Source organism: Ammospiza nelsoni, chromosome 5 (genome assembly GCF_027579445.1).
Source record: "Ammospiza nelsoni isolate bAmmNel1 chromosome 5, bAmmNel1.pri, whole genome shotgun sequence".
Classification (NCBI taxonomy): Eukaryota; Metazoa; Chordata; class Aves; order Passeriformes; family Passerellidae; genus Ammospiza; species Ammospiza nelsoni.
Genome location: NC_080637.1, coordinates 28339969 through 28362660, shown reverse-complemented (window position 1 = coordinate 28362660; position 22692 = coordinate 28339969). Strand labels below are relative to the sequence as shown.

Here is a 22692-nt window from a genome sequence, read left to right as displayed (position 1 = left end):
GAGTAAAGAATTATATTCTCAGATGCACAGGATAGAAATCTGTTTTTTAATGAAAGGGAAAGGAGACGTTTTTTCTATTACTGCAGACTGACAAACAGTTTTCTTCCTTGTATAGCAATATCTTTTGCCACCAATTTCACACAAGTACCCCTGAAGTTTTTCCCAAACAGCACCCTCTTCAATTTCCAAACATTCTTAGACTGGTTTTCAGAGATATAGGTGAGACTGAGCTGGTGGCTCTTAGTGACACAAGTCATTCAGAGAGCAAGTATTTCTTCCTCATGCTGCCCACATATAAGCCCTTTTTCTTTGAGAAAATTTAATAATGGCTGATTTTCTCAGGAAAAGGAAAAGAGAAAGAACTTGTCTTAGAAAGCCTGTATTGTAGCATAAGAGAAGGAGGCAATTTTCTTACTCAAATTCAATGCCAATTACAAAGCTGTGCAACTCACAGCTCTCACTGGGAGCCAGCACCTGCCAACTGTCACTAGACCAACAGAGAGAAAAGAGACTCAGTAATATTTTCATACACTTCTGCAGTCAGAATTAACAAAATCAAATTAAATCATGTAAAAAACCTAACCAAAACACTACTTGCAAATGTCTGTAAAAGGTAAGAGAGTATTTCTAAAAGCCTGCAACAAATATTTCTGCTTTTATATCTCACTGCACTGAGAAAACATGGTCAGCAAATTTTTAAGCAGTCCTAATCTAGAGCAGGGCAAAATCAGACTATTTGTTTTAAATTGTTGTTGTGAATTTAAACTCATGCAAACAACTTCAGACTGAAAACAGAACAGCTAGGCAAATTAAGAAATGTGTGTTTGCCCTTGTTAGCTACTGCCTCCTCTGACCCAGCTTCTCATCACTCCCGATCCTGAGATGCGAATTACATCTACCGAAGTTCTCAGCCCATCAAGAGAACTTCCAGGGAAGATTAAAGAACAATCCAGGATGAAAGCCTGGTTTTCAAGTTTTAATGAGCTACGAATTTGGAGACAAGCATGGGTACAAACAATGTATCAAATTGATATATCCAGCAACAGAAAATTTTGCTATTTTTCAGGAAGAGTAAGTTTTCAAATGTCATCCTAATGCCCACACTGGCATTATTTTACATGTAATAAAAGACTCCCAGGTAAAGATCCCATAGAACAGGAATAATGAAATTAGAATCAATAAAATTACCCTGTAGATTAAAAAATAAAAATAAATACATTTTTTACATAAGTTCTTAGCTACATCCTGAAGGATTGTTTAGAGGCAGCACAAACGTCTATGTTCTGTGAAGTTACTCTCAGCACCTAAATATTGATATTCTATACTATGGTAAACATCTTCAACAGAGAGCTCAGTCCAATCCCAAACTTGGATGATCTGGATGATAAAGGTTAACAGAATAATGTTAACAGTTAACAAAAAGTCCTCTCATTTAAATTCACCTATTTTTAACTCTGAATTTTGTGTTCTGACAAAGCTTTCAGATGAGGAAGATAACTGACAAGCAAAAAAATACTGAAAATGTATATTTAACAATAGATTCTCCCAGAACAGGCAAGAAATAGGTCCTGGCCTCTTTGGAATGATTGCCTATGTTTTATGAAGCTGAACTGAAATTTCCTTGCTGGCACACCAAAATTTCAAAAATTTAATTTAGTAGCTACACATATAACCATATTTCCTTTTAAATTATTGTATTATCTTAGATTACAATGGATCCAAGACAAATGCCAAATAACTGCCCCTTGGCTGCTTGCACACCACATTAAAATAACACAGTATCTAGCCACTACCCACACAATAAATGCTTTACCCTTTTAGAAAGGCACTTAGTACTTATAAAAAAAAAGTTTAATATCTCAGTAAACATGACAGTCCTTGAAAAATAGGCCAAGATTGTCCTAAATGTTTGGAGTGCTTTAGTTTAGACAGCCACAAGTATGAAAACTGTTCTACATAGAAGCCTGCTAACCTTAACAACAGCTGTCTAGAGACAGGTACTAAACTGCTGGAATAGAAATTGCATTGCAAGGTGCTCTATATGCTTCACTGTCCTTATATTAGTCCAGTTTTCTTTCAAGCTGATCTGGGAAGAATATCTGAAAGCTGATTAATTCTGTTATATAAAATATGTAGGTGCTTTGGTAGTATTAAATAATGACAGAACAGTAAATTCTGACCTGTATTCATTGGTTTATGTGATATTCTAGAAATTTTTTGACAGTGGCCAAAAAACCACATACATCCCTCCCACACTCTCCTTTCTTCTCTTGGCACTTGAACCATACCAGAGTGCTTGACATTTGTTGGGTTTTGGGGGACTGGTTTGTTGATGCTTTTTAAAAACAAAAAACACACAACACACACATGGAAAACCTTAGTGACTATTTGCAGGCTTTATCTAATCACTGTCAGTTTAAATACTATGTTAACAACACTGCCAAGGATAAGATCAGCTAAAAATATTTAGTAGGTCACAAAAGCCTGCTACATGAATGTAAATAAAACTGAGGTAATACATAAGTATATGGTAATGCACTGAAGTATATTTCTTTCAGAGTTGTCCTACTTTATAAAAAAATTAAATCCTATGCAGCTACTCTGTGCTTCCTTCCAGTATATGCATAGGCAAAGTCTGGATTATATGAAGATGCTGTAACTGCAGATACAAACATCACATTTGACTGGATTTAAACCTTCTGAAAAAAAAAAAAAAAGCCTTTTTATCTTTTGAATGCTTCAAATAAGATCTCATAGAAATGAGACAAAACAGGTTTTATGGTTCAGCCACATTTAAGACTGGGTCAGCTGGTCTGTAGAGAACCCACAGAATGTATTTCTATAAAAGAATGTGAGCGGAAGTGGCAACAGCTGTGCTTTATTACAAACCTGAGGCTGTTTAAATACAAAACTTTCTTTATGCCTTTAGGTTTCTGTAGCAATCTCTGCCATTCTGTGCAGCAGATAAGTAAACTCCCATTTTCACAACAACAAAATACTTGGTTTAATCAAATTTGTCTTTTTCTGTGTTTCACCTAAACAGTTAAGCACAAATTAACCCCATTTCTCACATATACCACTTTCCTTTATGCCCCAAAATCATATTTTGGAATCACCTAGCCTAATAATAAATGAACCAAAAAATTGCTGGTAATAAAATTGCAATCATGTCTTTTTCATTCAAACCCCTTTAGTTATCTCAAGCATTCTTAGCTAATAAAACACAGATCACCATCACTTTAAAAACAAAAAGCTGTTTAAAATTTTAAAACAATTATCGGCTCTACTATCCCAGAGGGAGAATTTATATTGTTCTTGGTCCTGTTCCATAGTCAACATGAAATTTCCGAGAAGAAACAGAGAGAAATACTTCAGTCCAAGAAATTCCTTAAGTAATGATTCATGTTTTGCACATATTGATAGAAGATCCCCAGAAGAATAAAAAGCATCCTCTACCAAGTAAATGTACTTGTTCATTTCAGTAATACAATGAAATTAAGTTGAAGTAGTTTTTACCCTGACATTTTAATAATGGAATTAGTAACTTCTAAACTCAGTTCTTCAGAATCATCCTACTTGAGATTATCTACTTCTCTTTTGTTTTTGGGAGTATTTAATAAAATATTAATGTTAAAGTACTTAACTTTCTTCTTCAGTTCACTATCTTCAAATAAATAGGAGTGCAGGGGGGAGAAGATCTTGTATACAGATACAGATATATTTGAGTATATGAATATAAGTTAATGTAATAGTGACTGGATGAGGTCAATGTGTCAAATAAGACAGTCAAGTATTTTTTCCATTAAGATTTTTTTAGTAATTTTAATTACGTTTTGCCAGTGCTTTCCAGACTCTTATTTTATAAATACCAGCTACTTAAAAGGAAATGTCTAAATGCCTATATACTTACACATATAACCTCTTTATAAAAAGACAAGAATTATCAGGTAAATTGGTTGTTATAGGACTTACCTCATACATGCATTTTTCAGTTAATGCATTAATAAAGTTTGCAAAACTCTTCTTTTGAATGGGGCAGATCAACACCAAGAAATGAAATAGGCAATGAACTACTATGATGAGGTAAAGGAATTAAGATTTCATACAGCATTCCCTTAAAACTCTGACAATAAACCTTTATTCCTACACTGACCAAAAAGAGACCCCAACTAAATAAAGAACCCACAACCAAGAGAGCTAAAGAATCCATCTAACAAGGCCTAATGCAAAACTGAAACAGGAAATGTTTGAACAACAAAGTGTAAGTATCACCCCCAGATGTTTAGAATGGAAGTCAGCATTGGCACCATTCCAATAATTATCTTTCAATGGTTTTGTTTGGGTTTTATTTGCTTGTTTTTAAAAACTTGCAGAGTACTCATGTCAATAAAGAAATTAAAGCAATCAAAACAAAAATCATACATCATTTTTAACTGCAGTAAGTCTTGAACTTTTACCTTTAGTTCAAAAACAACCTATTACAGTAAAGTTGCAGACTAATTCTGCCATTGGGGGATGGCCTGTTTATGCATTTTTCAGGGATATCATGGCTACACCCAGTCTAAGTGGCAGAACTGGATACTTCTTCAAAACACGTTAAAAATTTTTGAAAAAATTTGAGGGTCAAGAAAAGTCAGAAGGACAAGATATAATAAAAGCACAGAGTAAAGAGAGTTCAGGAAGTGACAAGAAGGCAAAAAAAAGAGCATTACAGAATGCCTGGCTTCCCAAGATCTATTTCAACAGCAGCTGGCCTCCCTGGGAGCTCTTTTATAATGAAAATCTGAAGTGGAAGCTGTTCAATATTCCAAAGTTCATTTCTATAAAAGAAGTAAACTGTAGACTGCTGATGAAAGGGGAGCTGGGCTTCTGGCAATAAACAAGGAGAGATGACCTTAATCTTCAGAAAAAGACATTCAGAAAACAAAAAAGGTGGTATTTCTAGCAGCTCTTTCTCATTTATCTTAATTATTTTCTCTTTGCTTTGCTCAAAAATTATCATAGTGGAAAAATCCAATGCTTTCTCTAAAGTACTACTAGTAACAGCAGGGAGCTCATACTTCTGGAAAAAGCAAGCCTTATCAACAGGTATGTTATCCTTCTAGGCACTTTTACAAGTTTGCTTATAATACTTGGTAAAGAAAAATACAGTCTTACTCTACAACTCAGACACACATAATGTCTTTTTAACTTTATTTAAGATCTTATCAGTGAGTGGTTGGCAGGACAACTGATTGTCTTTATCAAAACAAAGTCAGCATTATTCCAAGTTTCAAAGAAAGCATTCTAACTGGAAAAACAGATATATAGAAGGAAGTCTTCATGAAGAAATATCTGAGGTATATGACTGCTTCTCTTTTCTCACAGAAGAAATAAAAAACTGGCTTATTTCTGCTAAGCTCTGATGAATCCTAAAAATGAAAACCTCAAGAAAAGACAGAGTGAAAAACAAAACTATACGTGAAAGGTTAATTTATGGTATTCATAAAATCAAGACAGTTCTCAAAAAGTTACATATTCACCACTGCACCACACATTAACTGAATTAAAAGCAGGGCCTAAAAAAAAAAAAAAAAAAAAAAAAAATCAGTGTTTTACAGTACACAAAATCTTCAAATTACATGGATTTCTGTCCTGATGGTGGAAAACACAAAACTTCCCATCTCACTGAAGCTGATGTGTTAAAGCCAGTCACTGTTCTGTTGTCCCATCCCTCTGGTTAAGACAAGGCACCTAGTTACCTCCTCATTGAGTAAGCACCGATCCTTCCCAGAACAATTACACGATTAACACCACAACTAGGAACAACATTGAGACAACATGAACAGCCTGTTCCACTTAGCAGCATCAGTGTTTGTTTTAAATATTTGCATTCAGATTTTAAATATGAGATTTTGTATGAAAAATACAATTTTTATAATGAACAGTTGAATTAATAGACCCAATTCTTTTTTCCCATGAACTTAAAGATGAAGAACTACAACTTGTTACAACGTGTTAACTGACAGTGCTACTGAATCCTGCTATAATCTCCCTGAAAACAGACCTATAATAAAACATCTAGCCTAACTAATCCACAGCAAATCTAGCAGTGCATTTAAATACAATTACCAATAAAAACTATAAAGGGAATTCAGTCTGTAACATTATTTCATTCACACATTGAGTATTCTGTCTATTGGCACAGCTATCCTTTCCCGTTCAGAAAGTACTGTTCAGACTGTATATTGACTTTCTCCCCTCACTCCCTGAGAATTACAGAATAACCTCATAGGATATTTCATGCTGTAAGACAAGTCAGAAAAAGGGATGTCAAAGGATAATTCATATTGTTAGGGATGTCAGGAGGTTTGCAGCCCAATCTCCTGCTGAAAGCTAAGACATTTGGTCAGGTTACTGGGGGCTTTATTTTTTAGTCTTGAAATCTTTCAAGAAGAGAAAGTGCACAACTTCTCTGAGTAACCAATGCTCGACTGAACATATAAACATCTCTCTTTGATTTTTACAAACAAATTAAATTTAGCAGCTAGTAAGCTGAAGTGTATTACTCATATTTTATGGAAAAGAAAACCAATTTCATGCGAATCTAATGCAGCAGTAAATTCAAGTCCATGTCTAACAACTCTGTGTATTGGCTTGACTAGGAATAACTAATGGTAATGCTTCTACTCAACTCCTGCTGAACTGGAGAGAATTGAATTGTCTATAGTAAAACATGATGTTTCCAATGAAGCGATAAAAAAGATCACACCTCATGACTAAATCCTGATCTCTGTGCTCCAAGCTAACTCATTTGCATGGCACCAACATATCATCTGTCCACTATATATCAATTATAAAAAACATTAGGCAAATAAAGGCAACAAACTTGTCAAATATGTTTATTTATATTTCTTCATTTTAAAATACTCTATCACTTTAATTATTCTGTTTGTAGTGCTAACCATAGCTAAACCATGTCCCTTATTTCAGGCACAAAAGCCACTAAGTTATTGCAAATACTATTTTACCACATCCAAAAGACTACCTTATATAAATAAAACTACCATGGAGCAGTGGTAACTCCAATAGTTTTATCCAGATCTCAATTCAGTGAGATGCTTACATCATCTTTTTGTAAGTATTTGTCTCAAGAGGTTGTAGCAAATCCTTGAGATAAAATGAAAGAAATTAGTATGAATGCAAACAAAACCCAAATCATCTATTATTTTAAGTGCCAGCACAGAACCCTGCAAAACTTAGCTAAGTAAGAATACAGGATATGCTACAGTCAGAATGGCTGGTTTCTCTGCATAAATAGGACTATTGAGGTTGCTTGGCATTTCTATAGTTCACTACTACTTACAAATTTGTCCAAGTGTCCTGTGGGTCCTTGCTTTCTGCCAATGCATATAAAACATATACTTACACATCACATAAAAAAATTTAAGATTCCAATTTTTAAAAAGGAAAACCCCAATAATTTTTCTTCAAAAAATGTTTGTGACTATGGCTTGAAGCCATCAGCATAGACAGGCTTCAAGTTATTCTATGCTCTTTCATTTATCTCCGAAAATGTAACAAAGACCAACCAACTTCCAAGAAGAAAGTACTGCATTGTTTCGGTGGAGAAGAACAAAAGCCACCTTACAGTCTTTGAAGAAGAATAAAAATTGAGACCAATGTCTGCTAAAAGCACAGAAAAAGTGACTGCAGACTGCAGAAAGGAGACTAGACTGGGCTGACATAGCAAGTCAGGATGAGGAGGCTCCAAGGAATAAAGGAAAGTAAATTGACAAAAAGCTGACAGGAAAAAAGCAAGGAGTCAGGACTGGGTGAGATACAAAAGCAACATTTGGAATGGTCATGACCAGGAAGGAATACCTAAAACACTGAGACCAGCTACAGGAAAATAAAGGCGCTGTCATTAGGATACATATAAATGATGAAGTGAAAAGGACCGTGCTTGCAGAAGTCGTGCAAAAGAGCCCTCATGCACCACAACACATTCTAAAGCCTTCAGTACAAAGGACTTCAGTCTTGCACCACTTTTCCACTACCCAAGCAAATGCCCTACAAGGGACACCATTCTGTTTTACCACTGCTCTACATGAAAGGGACTGCACTCCTATAGTATCACTCATGGTGGTAAAAGTTCAGGAGCTTTTTGCAAAGGAATAAATTTTCCTGTTGTCTTTGTAACCACTGTAGGTCCAATACAGTAAAACAATAAGAAATTTACTCGGAGAATTGAATTTTTTCTGCATTTTCTTGGTTTGTTGTTTGTTGGCTTCTTTGATTGTTTGTTTTTAATTCCCTAAAATTTAATTTTCTAGGTTTTAAGGACATTTATGGGACACGTATGCATATTTTACTTCATAAACAACACAAAAGAACATTTTTAAGGTTACTAAATCAAGCACTCAGAAGGTGTAAAATGACAAACTGTTGTCTGTGCAACCACAATTAACTTTCCTTGAGTGTTTTGGTTCATTTAAGTAGACATGTACTTCTTATTCAGTTACCAGTTACTGAAGATGATACAGAACCGAAGGCAGGTAGGACTTGTTTTGTCTGCTGAAGAACTGAGCTTGCAGAAAGAAAAAGGGACAGGGTTCTGTCATATGCCACAAATACTTCAATGGCTAACACTCTCTCTATTGTAGTTTCCTTCATTCCCCTTCCTGTCATGCAGCAAACCATTTAACCTAAAACTTCCATAGTTTGTAATTGACAGTAAATTCCTCTTTTTCCCCATTCACTCTGCAGACACACTCACAGATGTGGAGCAGCCAGGACTGTTACAAAAAGCAAGTAGCAAGTATAACTTGAGCAAACATATTTACAAGAACTGTAGAAATTCCAGACTGGACACCAAAAACGAGCGAATACTTTTCACCTAACTCTCTTTGTGCCTTTCTTCACCATCTGTAGAAGTGTTGTCTCACCTTAGGTAGTGTTTGATAAACTACTAGTGCTTTGTAGGGCATTCTGATCACATACTGATAAGCACTTTAGCAAAGCTCACACAGATGTTATCAGTTCTGTCTTCAAAGCAGAGCTGAGTAACACTGAATAAATAAATCATGGGCTCACACAATGATCAATGAAAAATACTGAATTCTCTCAAGTGATTTCAATCTATCCCATGCAGTGAAAGACAGGATTCCTGTGGAAAAAAAAATAGTATGTGATCATGAAATTAAGACTGTACCAGAAGTACATGCTCAAAAAAGCACTTAAAACCTCTTTATTCCATACCTTAATAATGTGAGATTTCTCTACAAAAGGTGTTTAAGACAGACACTCAATTTAAAATTCCATAAAATCAAGTAGGTTCTTGCATTACCATGAAGTTGCATTGAGGTTGCATTATATTTTAGCACCACTTAAAAGTGAAACTGGAAATCTCTTACTAGTTTAGAACAGCATTGTGTATAATACAAATATGGACCAGGACAGAAGTGTTTTGCTTAGGTTATTTTAATTTTTCCAAAATTTAGAGATAGAAAAGATCTATTTTTTTTATAATGTCAGCTATTGCTAAAGACAAAACCTGAGCATCTGATAACATATAACATATATTTGAATGCAAACGACCAAACAAAAGATTCATACTACCAAAAGTTTTCATAAATGTTAGGGCGAGTTCTTATTAAAGAAAATTTGGTGCATTATCATTTATAGAAGAATATGGACCAAAGATCATATTTTCACAGAGATCTGTACAGTATTTGCACTACAAGGACATTTAGAAGTTAGTAATGGTAGATGAAAAAAACCTGAGAATTTTTATAACTTCAAGTTATTTCAGAAAGCTTTCCCCTGTCTTGTGTAATTTCAAGGCCTGTGCCGATGCTTTTTAGTGGTTTACAATTCTATACAAAAGCGTGAAACTAAGTAACATATTGTTAATTCCTTCTTAGATACAGCCACCTCTGCACAGGTGGCTGCATTTTAAAGGCGTATTTTTCCCTAAGTCGTGCAGCCTAGTAATTACATAATGGCTTATTTTTCAAAACGTTAACAAACCCTTTTTAATGTGCTTTAATATAACTCTATTATAATATTGTTACATAACTATGACCATGCTAGAATGTAACACTCGAAAACATTCGCGGCTCCGAGGTCACACTTTACTTTCATTACTAAATGGAGCATAGTTGATTAACTGCATAGATAATCTCCCGTGGATTTCATAAACAGAATTAAACAGCGCTTCACAGAGCAGCTGCAATTCCTGAAGAGCCGCTCACCGAGGTGCAGGCTCAGCCCTGCCAGGTGCCTTTAGCGGAGCTCAGCAATGGCATTTCTGCCCTCACCGGCAGGTTACTATAGCCGCCCCCAATTACTGACATTTACGGAAACGCGGCACTGAAAAAAGGCATTATTACCATTTTACAGGGGGAAAACAGAGTGAAACGCTATCATTTTTACTGCAAGAAGGTGCACTAGAAAAAAAAAAAAAAAAAAAAACAAACCAAAAACCAACACCCTTTTTAGCCCGTCACCACTAAGCACACCCAAAACGCAGCGTACGGCGCGAGGCTGCGGCTGCTCCGGCACACACACCGTGGTGCCGAAATGATGCGCTGCAGGACCACGGAACGGACGCGTTTTTACACACGCTGCCAAAATCCATCCGTGCGCCGTGGGAAACGGGGAGGAACCGCGCACGAGGCGTCCACTGCGGCAGCATCCCGGTCCCTCGGCAGCCGGCATCCCCCCCGAGCCCCGACCGGCGGGGACAGCCCTCGCCGGGGGATTACCCGGGGCAGGCGGCCCGCTTTCGGCAGCCCGGGGTGCCGAGTAATCCCGTGCCCAGCGGGCAGGCTCCCTGGGAGGGAGCGGCTTCCCCCTGCCGCTCCGCTCCCCGCTCAGGGAAAGGGCCGGGAAAGGGCCGGGAAAGGGCCGCCGTCCCCGGCCGCCGCCAAGGAGGGGTTCCACCCTGGGCCGTGGTGGGGTCCGGGCTGCCCCGCCGCCCCGCACCCGCCCCAGCTCCCCGCCTTCCCCCGGCCGCACCGGCAACGTTGTGACTCGCCGCCGCTGAGGGGACCCAGCGGGGGCTGTGCCCGCTCCCCACGGCCGCTCTGCCAGCGCCGCTCGAACGCGGGACCCCGCTGCGCGGGCGGGGGGCGCCCGCTGCGGTGTGAGCCCTGCCCTACCTGCGCAGTGCCGCCGCACGGCCGGGCTGTCACCCCGCGCCGCCCGCACCTCCGCTGCGCACCGGGCACGTCTCGGACGGCGCTGCCCGGCCGGCGCGCCTGCCTCGGCTCGGCTCGGCGCGTCCCTGCCCGCTCGGCAGGGCTGACAGCCGCCCGCGCGCCCCCGCCCCGGCCGCGCGCGGGGCCGCCGGGGCCGAGCGGGGCCGAGCGGGCGCGGGGAGCGGCGGCGGCTGATTGGACGGGGGTGATGTCACTCGTGCGCGCGCGCGCGAGCGGGAGCGCGCGGGAGCGGGGCCGTGAGGCGGAGCGGGGAGCGAGCGGGAGGGGGGCCCGGTGCCCCGTGTGCCCGGTGCCCCGTGTGCCCGGTGCCCCGTGTGCCCGGTGCCCATGGCGCGGGAGGAGAGCCGCGCTGGAAGCGGTGCGCGGAAAGCGGCGTGAGGAGTGCCGCGGGGCGGAGGCGCGCGCGGGGCGGCAGCCCTGGCTGCGGTGGGCGGGAGGAAAGGGGCCTCTGCAGAGCGGGAGGGGCGGAGGTGAGCAGGGCCGGGGGCGAAGGGGGCTCGGCATCCCTCCGTCCGCGCCCGTCCCGGCGGCCCTGACACATGCCTGCAGTGGAACAGCTCCCCGCGCTCTGCAGGGAGCGTGTGCGGCCCCGGCTGCTGCTCTCGCAGAGACACGCTCACACGTAGTGACAGACACACAGCCACGGGCGCAGATGGATACGGGCACGGCCACACGGGCACAGGCGTGCGCGCTGCACGTGCCCAAAGGGCGGGCGAAGCCCAGGGTAAGCTGCTGCCCCTACCCCGAGCGTGGCTCTCAGCCGCGCCGGCATCCACGGACCGCATAAAACAAGAGGCGGGAGGCGGGACAGACCGCAAGGATGCAGCTGGGGAAGAGTCGTGATGCTCGGGACCCCCGAGGGATGTGCTCGGCACGGCCAGGTTCAAACTTTCAATCCATACCCTCCTCACAAACTAGGAGAATGATTTTGAAATGACACGATTTGTCTTCAGCCTCAATTTTTTTTCTGAACTTTGCGTCTTTTATGTAGGACCATATTACTTAATTATTTTTCATTACCACAAAGACTAGCTATTTTTAAAGCATCAAAGCATTGTACCTTGAGCCCAAGTCCTATGGTACTATGGTATTTTCCACATTATAAGTTGCAGAAATCAAAACTCCCAGAGGAAAAAGAAAAGACAAATATGGGGCTTGCTGCATACCCCTTTGTAGAAAGCAAACAGGTCCAGAAAAGTGGAGACGTGATCCACTGAAAATTCATGAGCTGCCAAATTTGTGACAACTGCTGCAGGAAGGCATCATGAGGGACGGAACATGGAACCTAAGAAATTTTGGGACACGAGTTCACCCTGTATATGAAATGCAATTTTTGATGGCAGCAGGGGCTGCAACCATGACACTTTATATTTACAGAGAGTGACAGATAAGACACAGTTACTAGCAGGCACAGCAGAAATAACACTTGACTAGGTTGCACCACCTGCATGACAGTAACGAGCAGAGAGTGAAAAACTTCAGCTAGTCCAATGCCCTGAGACTCCTTGTTTATGATCAATTCTTATGGTGGGAGTAACAACAAAGCAACATTTCCCCTTATGAAAAATCAGGTTCCTGCAGTTCCTTTTTTCCCCTGACACTTGAAGTAAGGAGGGGAGGACTACTTCACTTACAGTTGTCATCTTGGGTAGTTCTCACATGTCTGAAAGGATTTGAACTCTAAAGCACAAGACAGCACTGACTTTGTGGCTTCACTGTTTGCTGATTGCACCAAATACGGTTATGTCAAGTTCAGTGAACTCGTACTCTCACGACCATATGAATCAGTAGCTTGTTCAAGAATAAAAAAGATGGTTCATAAAAAAACTCAACCAATATATTTTCATTTAGTCATTCCAGAGTTGAAGGTTTAGACTTGGGTCTTTAATTCCTGTGTCTTAATGCAATACTGACCATTGTATGTGTACACAAACATTCAGAAGAGCTGTCACTGTTGGTGTGCTCTCAAAGCAGCAGGGACAGAAATTACATGCCAGAAAATTGGGAGAAAATTGGGTGGTTGCAAAAGCACAGAAAAAAATGAGAAATAAAGATTGAATAGCATATTAAGGTAAACAGGTTAGGTTATGCATATTGACACAGTATCTAGTCACTAAACAGAAGGCATTTGAAGTATTAGTGAGCTTTGCATCTCTGGCACAGACCTCACATGAACGTCAGTTTTTAGACACCTTAACTGCTTTCTTATGGTGAGGACTATAACAATTTCAGCCCTTGCTAGGATTTAGAGCAGCCTTACAACTGCTCTGAATGGCATTGTTCATTGCCCCAGGCTGCATTTGCTGCTAGGAGCTGTAAAACACAAAGTCAGCTCTAGGATGAGTTGTGCAGAAGGGCTGTGGCGTGTCCCCTCTGACGTACAGCACGGCTGCTGTATACTCTGCCACTGTGCATTTAACACTTACAGTGCTCTCTGAAGGATGTTCCTCCCTAATATTCAGTAATCTCAGTTTATGATTTCATTGCCAGAAGTTAAGATGGCTGTCTCACACATTTTGAAGCAAGGTATTTTTTTACTTAAGTATACCAGTGGGTGTCTCTGCACTGCACAGAACGTCTCTGTCTCCCCCTTTGCTTGATTCAAACGTCCTTCACTAGAGTCAGGGAGTCAGTAAAGCACAACAGAATTCATGCTAAAGGCAGAAACAGAGTGCTTTCAGCATCCTGTGCATTTGTAACCATCTGCTGCTCATTATTCCATAACACTCTCCTTACAATCTATGCGTATTTTAGTTCATATGCATACCTACATCCCTGGGTAATTGATTCCTGTCAGGGATTTGCTCCCTAGCTATGTCTATTTCATCCTTATGTTTGGATCCCAAAGGACTTTTGGGATCCAAACATAAGGATGAAATAGACATAGCTTCAGCCTGCAGCACTTACGGAGGGACAGCAACCACTGACCTCACTTCATATGTTTTACAATACTCTTAGGATCCACCATGGGAGGAAGGGGGGGGAGGGGGTATGAAACAGGGACAACAGCTTTCTGTTATTGTAATAAAATGGAGACAGAGGCCAGCATAAGCTTTATATACCCCTACCCAGTACCAGCAATCTTTTAGAGGATTAATGAGATTAGAAGCCCCTATTCTTTTGCTAATGGCTGTTTATTTGAAAAATGCCTTTTCTTGTAAACATACAGAAATGACCATATGTTACTCTGTACTCAGTGCTGCCTTAGGATACTGCTAAAAGCAAAGAATTAATATCATGTTTCAACTGCAAATTTTACAAAAAAAAAATAAATTTGTCCTTCAACTCTTTGTCTATAGAGTCTTACCTGGTTGAGGGTAATGCATAAAAATAGATTAAGACTATCCCTTTGAAGAATTGTGCTGCAGCTTATGCAGCTAACAATGCTAACAATCCATTTTAAAATCCATGGTTATTTGAATTCCACATGTATATTTGCAGAGATAATTTGAACTCTGGCTATATCCAAGCCTATCATCCATGAAATTGACACATGCAAGTTCCTCTTCATTGCTCCCAAATGTTGCAAAATATTTCCCTTGATATTAAATATTTTCAGATGAAAGGAAGTTTTAGAGTCAGACTTAACTGAGCTGAACACTATTCTTGTTGAATTCCAAGCTTTTCCACATTGAATGAAACACAACAGGAAGGTAATTTTAATTATAGAGCTTAAAATAGAACATACGGCAAGACTCAAGGTTAAAATTAAATTCTGTATCATATGAGTTTATTCTCAATAGCTTGAAGTTTAATCATTGAGGCTGTTATTTCTTATGCTTGATCTCTTTTATGAATCAAATGTTTCTGGAAAATGATTCAGACATTTTTGAGGATGCTAAAGGATAAAATTAGATACTTGTAATGAGAAACAACTTTTTCAACCATTCTTGCAATGGGAATACTGTCCCTATATCCCTCCTCAGAAGGGATTAGGAACTTGAGGTCTGGCAAAAAAAAAAAAAAGTAGCTTAGAGCTCAGACATGTTTTTTTGTAAAAACAAAAATATTAATATCTGACAAGGAACTGGAGCAGGAGAGAAATTAAGAGGATGACATGATAATATATTTACAATCTGTTGATCACTGACTGGTGCCATATGCTCTGGATACTAGTCCAACTTTGGTCATTAGGTTGCTATAAGTTGTACTGGAGGTTGTTTAAGAGGCAGTCACATCATGTCATGGGTTGGGTGAATATAAAATTAGGTTTTCCTCTCAGCAGGCAGATCTCAATTTTCCTGTGAACCTACCCACAAATGAAAATATTTAACTTTTGCTTTAAATTCTTTTCTCTATGAGCTATTACTAGGATACCACAGCACAGACTACTCAAGTGCAACTTCAGAGAAGCAGAAATTGCCCAGATTCTCTCCTGAGTCAAAAGTACAATCTCTCACCAGTCCAGTCCATATTCCATGGATGCATATGGCCAGAGGCGCAGACAGGGCTCTCACTGCAAAACAAAGGACAAAACCAAACCAAACATTTTTAGAAAGTGGCTTGTGTGGCCCTGTATCAGCTATGTCTCTCATGTGATGTTGATTCTGTTGATTACTGTTGATGCCCACAGTAACTCATTTAGCCCAGGTGACAGACCATCATCTCATGAACACAAAATTCTGCAGTTTACTGACAGTGTCATATATAGGGAAAATATTTCAGTTTTCTTTAAGTATATGTGAAAATCTGCATAAACATTTTGGGAAAAGAGTACTAGTACTTATTGCTGTTTCAAGTCATTAAGAGATACTGTGTTACCTTTGTTTTCTCATCCTAATATTTTTCTTACTCTAATCTTATGCATTAGAGTTTTACAAGGGCTTCGTGGGTTTTCCTTTAAGTATCCCTGTCTCGTTCACTATAAAATGTGAATATATGTGATACTGCATCTCCACAGTATTTCTTTATGTCTGAAACAATCAACTGGTTCAGGCATAATTTACAGCTAAGTGGTGCTAAGTAAAAATTCCTCTTCTTTTTTCATTGTAGACATGAGTGCATTTCCTGATGTTCTCCAAGGTTCCTGTCTTCAAAACCTTTCTTCCAAAAATACAGGTATGACAAGATTTTAGTATCTTCATTTCAGTATATGCATCTAAGATACAAAATGACATGTGGAAATTACTAAATAAATTTTTAAATATCTCAGCAATTAGATGCCCTTTTTTATCAGAAATGCTAAACATTCTCCATATTCTTTATAGGCGAGGGAGAAGGTAGATAAGATTACCTAAAGTCAGGGCTGAGACTGGCACTTCAAGCTGGTTGAATGGAGAATAAAGAGCACATCTACTGTTGTGAAAATAAAAATGTCTGAAGTGGCTTGTGCAGTAACACATACACTGTGAAAGATATGGAGCTTAGTTCTCCTGTCTTGTTAAGTTCTTTTAAGCACTTTCTGCTATTGAAATCATGCTGCAGTGTAAGGCTTTCAAAAGAAAATACACCTATTTCAAAGAAAGTCACTTCATTCAAACCTCAGTAACAATGCAAACATAATCTGTACTTTGGACTCTGGATTTTTGTGTTCTTTCAACATCATTTTGTGTGGGTAATATATAATGCATATTTCTATGTCACTTTTTATTTGCTTTTTAAAATAAAATATTCATCAGCCATACAAAAAGAAAGAATTCATTTACTTCAAAGAAAAAGAATTTCTGTGCAGTAGGATTCAGCATATCTGTAGAGGCTACAGCATGCTCCAGTTTTCTGAACAGCATTAAACAATTATTTGATGATATTTTAAGAAGTTCTAGAAAGAGCAGAAGGAGTATTTCTAATGGAAGACTCTCAATCACAGAAGGTACTTGTGTATTATATACTTAGCATTAATACCAGATGCTTTCTCCTAAGGTGTGGCAGATGCCTTGGACTTCTAGGACATGTGTATTTGCACTAGCCTGCTAGTCATTGCTTATTAGCAATGTGGGATTTAACCTCCTTTTCCTAAATCTTATCTGAAATCCACCTGACAGGACAAGATACAGAAGCTGATACAGCCCTGCCTGTGGAGGAAATGGGAGAAAGATTAGTGCTAAAAATTGTATGTCCACTATTATCTCTGCTGTTGGTTGCCACCAAGGTTAGTAGTGGGTGGCTTCTTTGTTACTGCCATTGTCTTCAGCTGGGGAAGATGGGCATGTCTGTCAAGGCTAGAATGCTGCAGTGCTTGCAAAACTACTCTGAGAAGATCTTGCCATTCAAATGTCTACAACAAAACAACCAAAATATCAGTGGTAACGACACAGCCAAGTTTACTGCCTGCTGACATATTTGCTTGATGATCACTAGGAGATAAGGTGAATCAAAATGATGTACTGGAACAGCATCAAAATACATCACCAAAGACTACCATCATCTTCACTTAGTTTTAATTCTTATTTAGGAGAACAGCCCTGCTTAAATATTACATTTTGTATTTTTGTTTTCCTGATATCCTGTCTTAGGTAGCGTAACCTCTTCTTTATCAGGTTCAAAAGTTGTACTTCAGCTTTTCTTTCCTAGTGTCCTGAGCTTTTACATGACAATGTAGAGGCTGAAAAGCATGCTGTAGCCCTACAGCTACAACATGAGGGACATAGAAATCTGTCCCATACCTGATAGTGCTAATGAAAAGACTCCAACCCTGAAATCTCCATTCATATCTGAAATCTGTTTGGTCACCTTGTCTTGACTGCATGTTCATGTAGGTAAAGATACAGATAGATGATAGAGATAGAGAGAGATGATATTGAGATAGATACAGGCATGTATGCATGTTCCTGTGCACAAATAGATTTAGAACAATTTTCATCTGGAAGAAAATAATAAAAAGGACTATGTCCTAATTTTCATCCAATAAAAATCTTCTCTTTTTGAGCTCCAAAAAAGTCTTTAATCTTTTCAACTAAAAATGACAAAACTTAATGTAAAGAATTCTCATGGGACTGATGCAAATTGGCTGCTCAGTAGTTGAGATTTTCTAATAAAAGTCTAATCTTTAAACTTGACCAGAAACTTCCACTTCAAAAGATTATACTTTTTTCACTCATGTTTTTTCAAGCAAGGTATTTTTCTGCTAAAAGGACACAAAAGTAGAGAAATAAAGGGAGAGGTAATAAAAGGCTCCAATGAATTCATTGGTGCTTTGGTGCAATTTGTGCTTAGCAGATACAATATTTCAGGGGACAAAAACCCCCAACAATTACAGTTGACAATTAAAGCCTCTCTAACATTTTTGTGACTAATCACAACAAACTGCATCGTTACACTGCAATGCACACAATTCCTCTGTTCAAAGGGTACTTTAGAAAGAAAAATTTAAATTCAGCCTATTATCCGTCTGGTTTGGGGTTTTTTTTCATCCAGTGACATTCTAATGGAACATGTAGAAACTGTTCGGAGCAGCAACTGGAACTTGAAGGTCTCTATCCTGGATCAATGACATAATTTCTTCTTCTTAAGTTCTCTCCCATTAAATCTTCACTTATTTTCTACAAAGCTTCAGTTGGACACTCTTAATTCTGCTGGGATTTAGGAGCTAAGTGTTGCTGAGGTGCAGACTGTATTTAGGAAAATACACACTTCCTACAAGAAAATATAACATCCAGGGAATTTAAGTTATTAGAAGCTATAAGTTTGTATGACACAAGTCTTAGAGATCTGAAATTACTGTTAGATGTCACTTAGGTCCTTTTGTTAATCTGCCTGTCTACTGCTCTGCAGATATGTCAAGACCAAGTTGTAACACACTGGTCTAACCTACTCATACAGAAGCCTAACCTCTACTGAGGAAAGATAAAAGGCAGCTGATGTTAAATACTGAGAGTTTTTTAAGTTTCCTCATAATAGATACTGAGAAAACTGGGGAGGATGATTTAGATAAAAATGCTGTTGCCTGCCAGCAAAAGTAGTTGGAAAAGAATACTCAGGGTAATTAGCAGTAACTCAGAGTCAAAATGGGAAGGTGTCTGAGAGATGTGACAAGGGCCTGCCTTGGCATGGTGTACTTGCATTGTTGAGAGGAGCAGTTGAGAATACTACATGGCTTACAGTGGCAGAACAGTGGAGAGAAGGCTCTTGGCCAGACACAGGAAATAGGACACAGTGATTATGTGGATGATTGTGATTAGATTTATTGCTAATACAATACCTAAATATTGCCAGTGCAGTACTTAAATAACAATTCTATCATCTATTACATGGATTATAGTGCACTGAGGTTGTGGTCCCTCCTATTGAGTGAAGCATTTCAGTGAGACCCACTTGTTTTCTAAACTTCCATGTGTGGCTCAGTCCACTTAGTCTCAGATTTGCTCAACATTTTATTTCTAAATGGTTATAATATAAGCCTGTTAAGCTAGAAACATACAGGTTCAAAGTCTTTGGCCTTTTAGAATTCACAATTTAAAAGCCGCATAACATCTATGTAGCTACTTCAGGATTTTGTGTCCCTGTTTGACTGGATCTTGGTGCTTTTCATTCGTGCATACAACAGGGAGTGTTTCCTGTCTTTGGGCTGAACACACCCCACAGGAGTCCCTGCTGGGCTGTGTGTAGAGGTAGCAGTCCACACAGAAGCTGCTTGTAACCTTAGGAGACCAGTTTACCCAAGTGGCCCAGTTTCCAGCAGCGTTTTATACCCGTAGGCAGGCTGATGAGCTCCAAAGTAAATAAATGGCAAACTCTTCATCTCCCCCATCGCTGGAGCACGTTAACTATGCAAGCACCTAGATGGCTCCTCCTGCAGTACACACCTGGTGTTTGCATCCTTGGGCAAACCAAACTGGCCATCAGAGATGGAGAAGGGGGGCAGGGGAGCAATGCATGCAAAGACCCATCACACTTACTAAATTCAAATGTGGCATTGAGTCAGCCGAATAGAGAACAGGTTACTTCAAAGTAGAGTGCACATGTGGAGAATCCATCTGAGGAAAGCCAGCGTACTGTAGGAGAGGATCCATGGGTTATTTGAGATGATTCCCAAGGACAGGCAAACACTGTCATAGTGCTGCAAGAAAAATCACACATTGTACTGGGACTTCGAAACAGCAACATACAAAATTTGTGAGCCAGTCCTTCCACCCACCACAGGTCTGGCAAGGTTCTATACCAGTGCCATGTTTATTTTTGGACATGACAACAAATGATGTGGAGCAGTTGGAGAGAGCTGAGACATGCTGAGAAGAGTCACTGTGTTGTATGAGAAAATCAGACAAAATGGGATTGTTTAGCTTAGAGAACAGGAAACAGCAGTCTGTTACAGAAAAGGTGGAAGAGGTTCACCTGTTGTTCAAGCCCTAGCAGAGAAAACAAGAAGAGATGGCTATAAATTGCAACTAGGAAGCATCAGCTTAAATACCAGTGGTTTGAAGTCTCCAACTTAGGAGCTTTGTAAAGACAAAAATAATCTCACTAAAGATGACCCAGCCTCAGGAGATTGTCTGTAGCAGGTGATCTCTTTAAAGCTACTTCAGCCTTGTGATTGCCTTATTGATCTCTAAATCTCAACTAGACTGTTTTCGTGTCTCAAAAGCCACAGGCAATAGCAAAACCAATTCCTGGGTATTTTCAGTGCCAATTTTAGGTTATCCATGCCATAGCAATATTGTGTTCTGAAGCTGTAAAAGTGTATTTTGCCTGTATTATTTTGCATTAACTGAATGATGAGGGAAACACCTGCTAGTTTCTATAAGAAGATAGTGCAACACAAACAGTGGCTACTTCATTTATTACTCTGCCTGGAACCTGCTCAGCTGTACCATAACATGTCAATTTCAAAACAGAGAAATCTGCTGGAAATACCAAGGCAGTGCCTGAATTAATCACACCTACCTTCCTGTGTCTACTGTACGAATGCCTACAACCACACAACTCATGCTGATCTCCGTTCATGGTGAACAGAGAAACCAGGCAATTTTAGGATGTAATTCATTGAACTTAGTGTAGATATCGGTCTCAGGGTGAGATGAACAGAAATGCTTATTATTCCCCATTGACTAGAGGGAGACTTGATGTATAGCTCAGATGGAGAATTCTCCGTGGTTAATATCCTTATTCTCTAAGAAGAAATGTATCTGGTGTGTCTCTATTCAGAGTCCAACAGTATTGACCTAGCAGAATTAGATAAACAACTGTGATGACCAGCAGCTGCTTGAATGAAAAGGGAAACCTCACTCCATCTCTCAGTTAACTCCTACAATAAGCTGCAGTTAAAACTAGGAGGTAGCAATTATGAAGCTGAAATGACTGACCTGTAAGAAGAAAGTATCATATAAGTGATGTTAAAACCAGAGAATTAATGTTGTAAAATCAGGGCAGATATCTTTCAGCTTAAGAGTCTGTTGATTGAAACTGCTGTGTACTGGTGTTTATTTTGAGTTAGAATGACTGTGTAGATTGAAAAGCATATCCCTTCCCTTGGGCACTCCAGATGAAGTGTGGAGGTTAGGTTCATGCTATGTATAGAGTTACATATTCATTATCAGATTATTGTATTTTCAATCATTAAAAATAATCTAAAAGGAAGGAGCATGTCACTTCTAGCCTAAGATTTTTTTCTTGAAAATGTCGCCCTTTTCTATGTTAGGATTTTCTGTAAAACACTATTTTTAGTTGAGAAAAGAACAGAATGCACTCTTTAGCCTCAGTGTTGAGTACTTAACCCCAGCTTCCTCTACAATATCAAATTTCTTCCTAGATCCCCTAGTTTTCTTTTGCTCTGGACTCAACAACTATGTTAAATTAAACAATATAGCACTGAAACTTCACCAGATATACAGGTTTCTACCAGAACTTCCCTTGAATATCAGGCATCCTGACTGGTTCTGTGATTCCTGGCTATTCTAAGTCGCCCTTCTTCTTCTTCTCAACTTCTCCCTCTTCAGCATTTTCTCCCAGTATAATTATCTCTCTTTATTACCATGTTCTGTTCTTGGGTTGCAAGACAGTCAGATGCCATGCTAATGGTTGCAGTATATGTACCCACTTAGCAGGAGCCAGTTGTTACCAGGTTCCATTCTGAATATTACCTTGCACAGTGCTGGCATCATTCTCAGTCAGTCACTTGCAGGAAGGAGAAAAATAGAAGAAAACTCTCAGCTCTGGGGCTACTAGAGACAATGTTTCCTCAAGTGCATACATTTTTAATTGTTTTTTTATAGCTTGAGGATCCAGAATACGGAAACCAATGAAGATGAGCAAAGATCACCCTCTAGAAATTTGCCCTGCACACAGACCCTGAATGTATATACACAGCATCAGACTGTATTTCTTTTTGCCATTTTGAAAAACCCCATCAAGTCTGACAGGAAATAAATAGTTTGTATATAACACAGAATAAGTTCAGTTAATGGGATAATTAGGGATCTCTAGAAGATTTCTGAGAGTTCAATGTATATTACCCAGATGCATTAGAGTCCTGAAATAGCAGGTTGAAGAACCTTTCTCTGTACAAGAGGGTGTTATGCAGCAGTCCCTGGAGCTTCATTATAACACATTTTTA

The 22692-nt window shown here is 39.6% G+C and overlaps 1 protein-coding gene across 1 annotated transcript in view; it reads right to left on the bottom strand.

Moving 5' to 3' along the window:
* Positions 1-11320, bottom strand: part of CNTN1 (contactin 1) — a 205478-nt gene extending 194158 nt beyond the window's left edge. Inside the window, exon 1 of the mRNA XM_059471530.1 lies at positions 11145-11320. The gene's annotated coding sequence lies outside the window, so the exon portion shown is untranslated. The remainder of the gene's footprint in view (positions 1-11144) is intronic.
* Positions 11321-22692: the final 11372 nt, after the last annotated feature.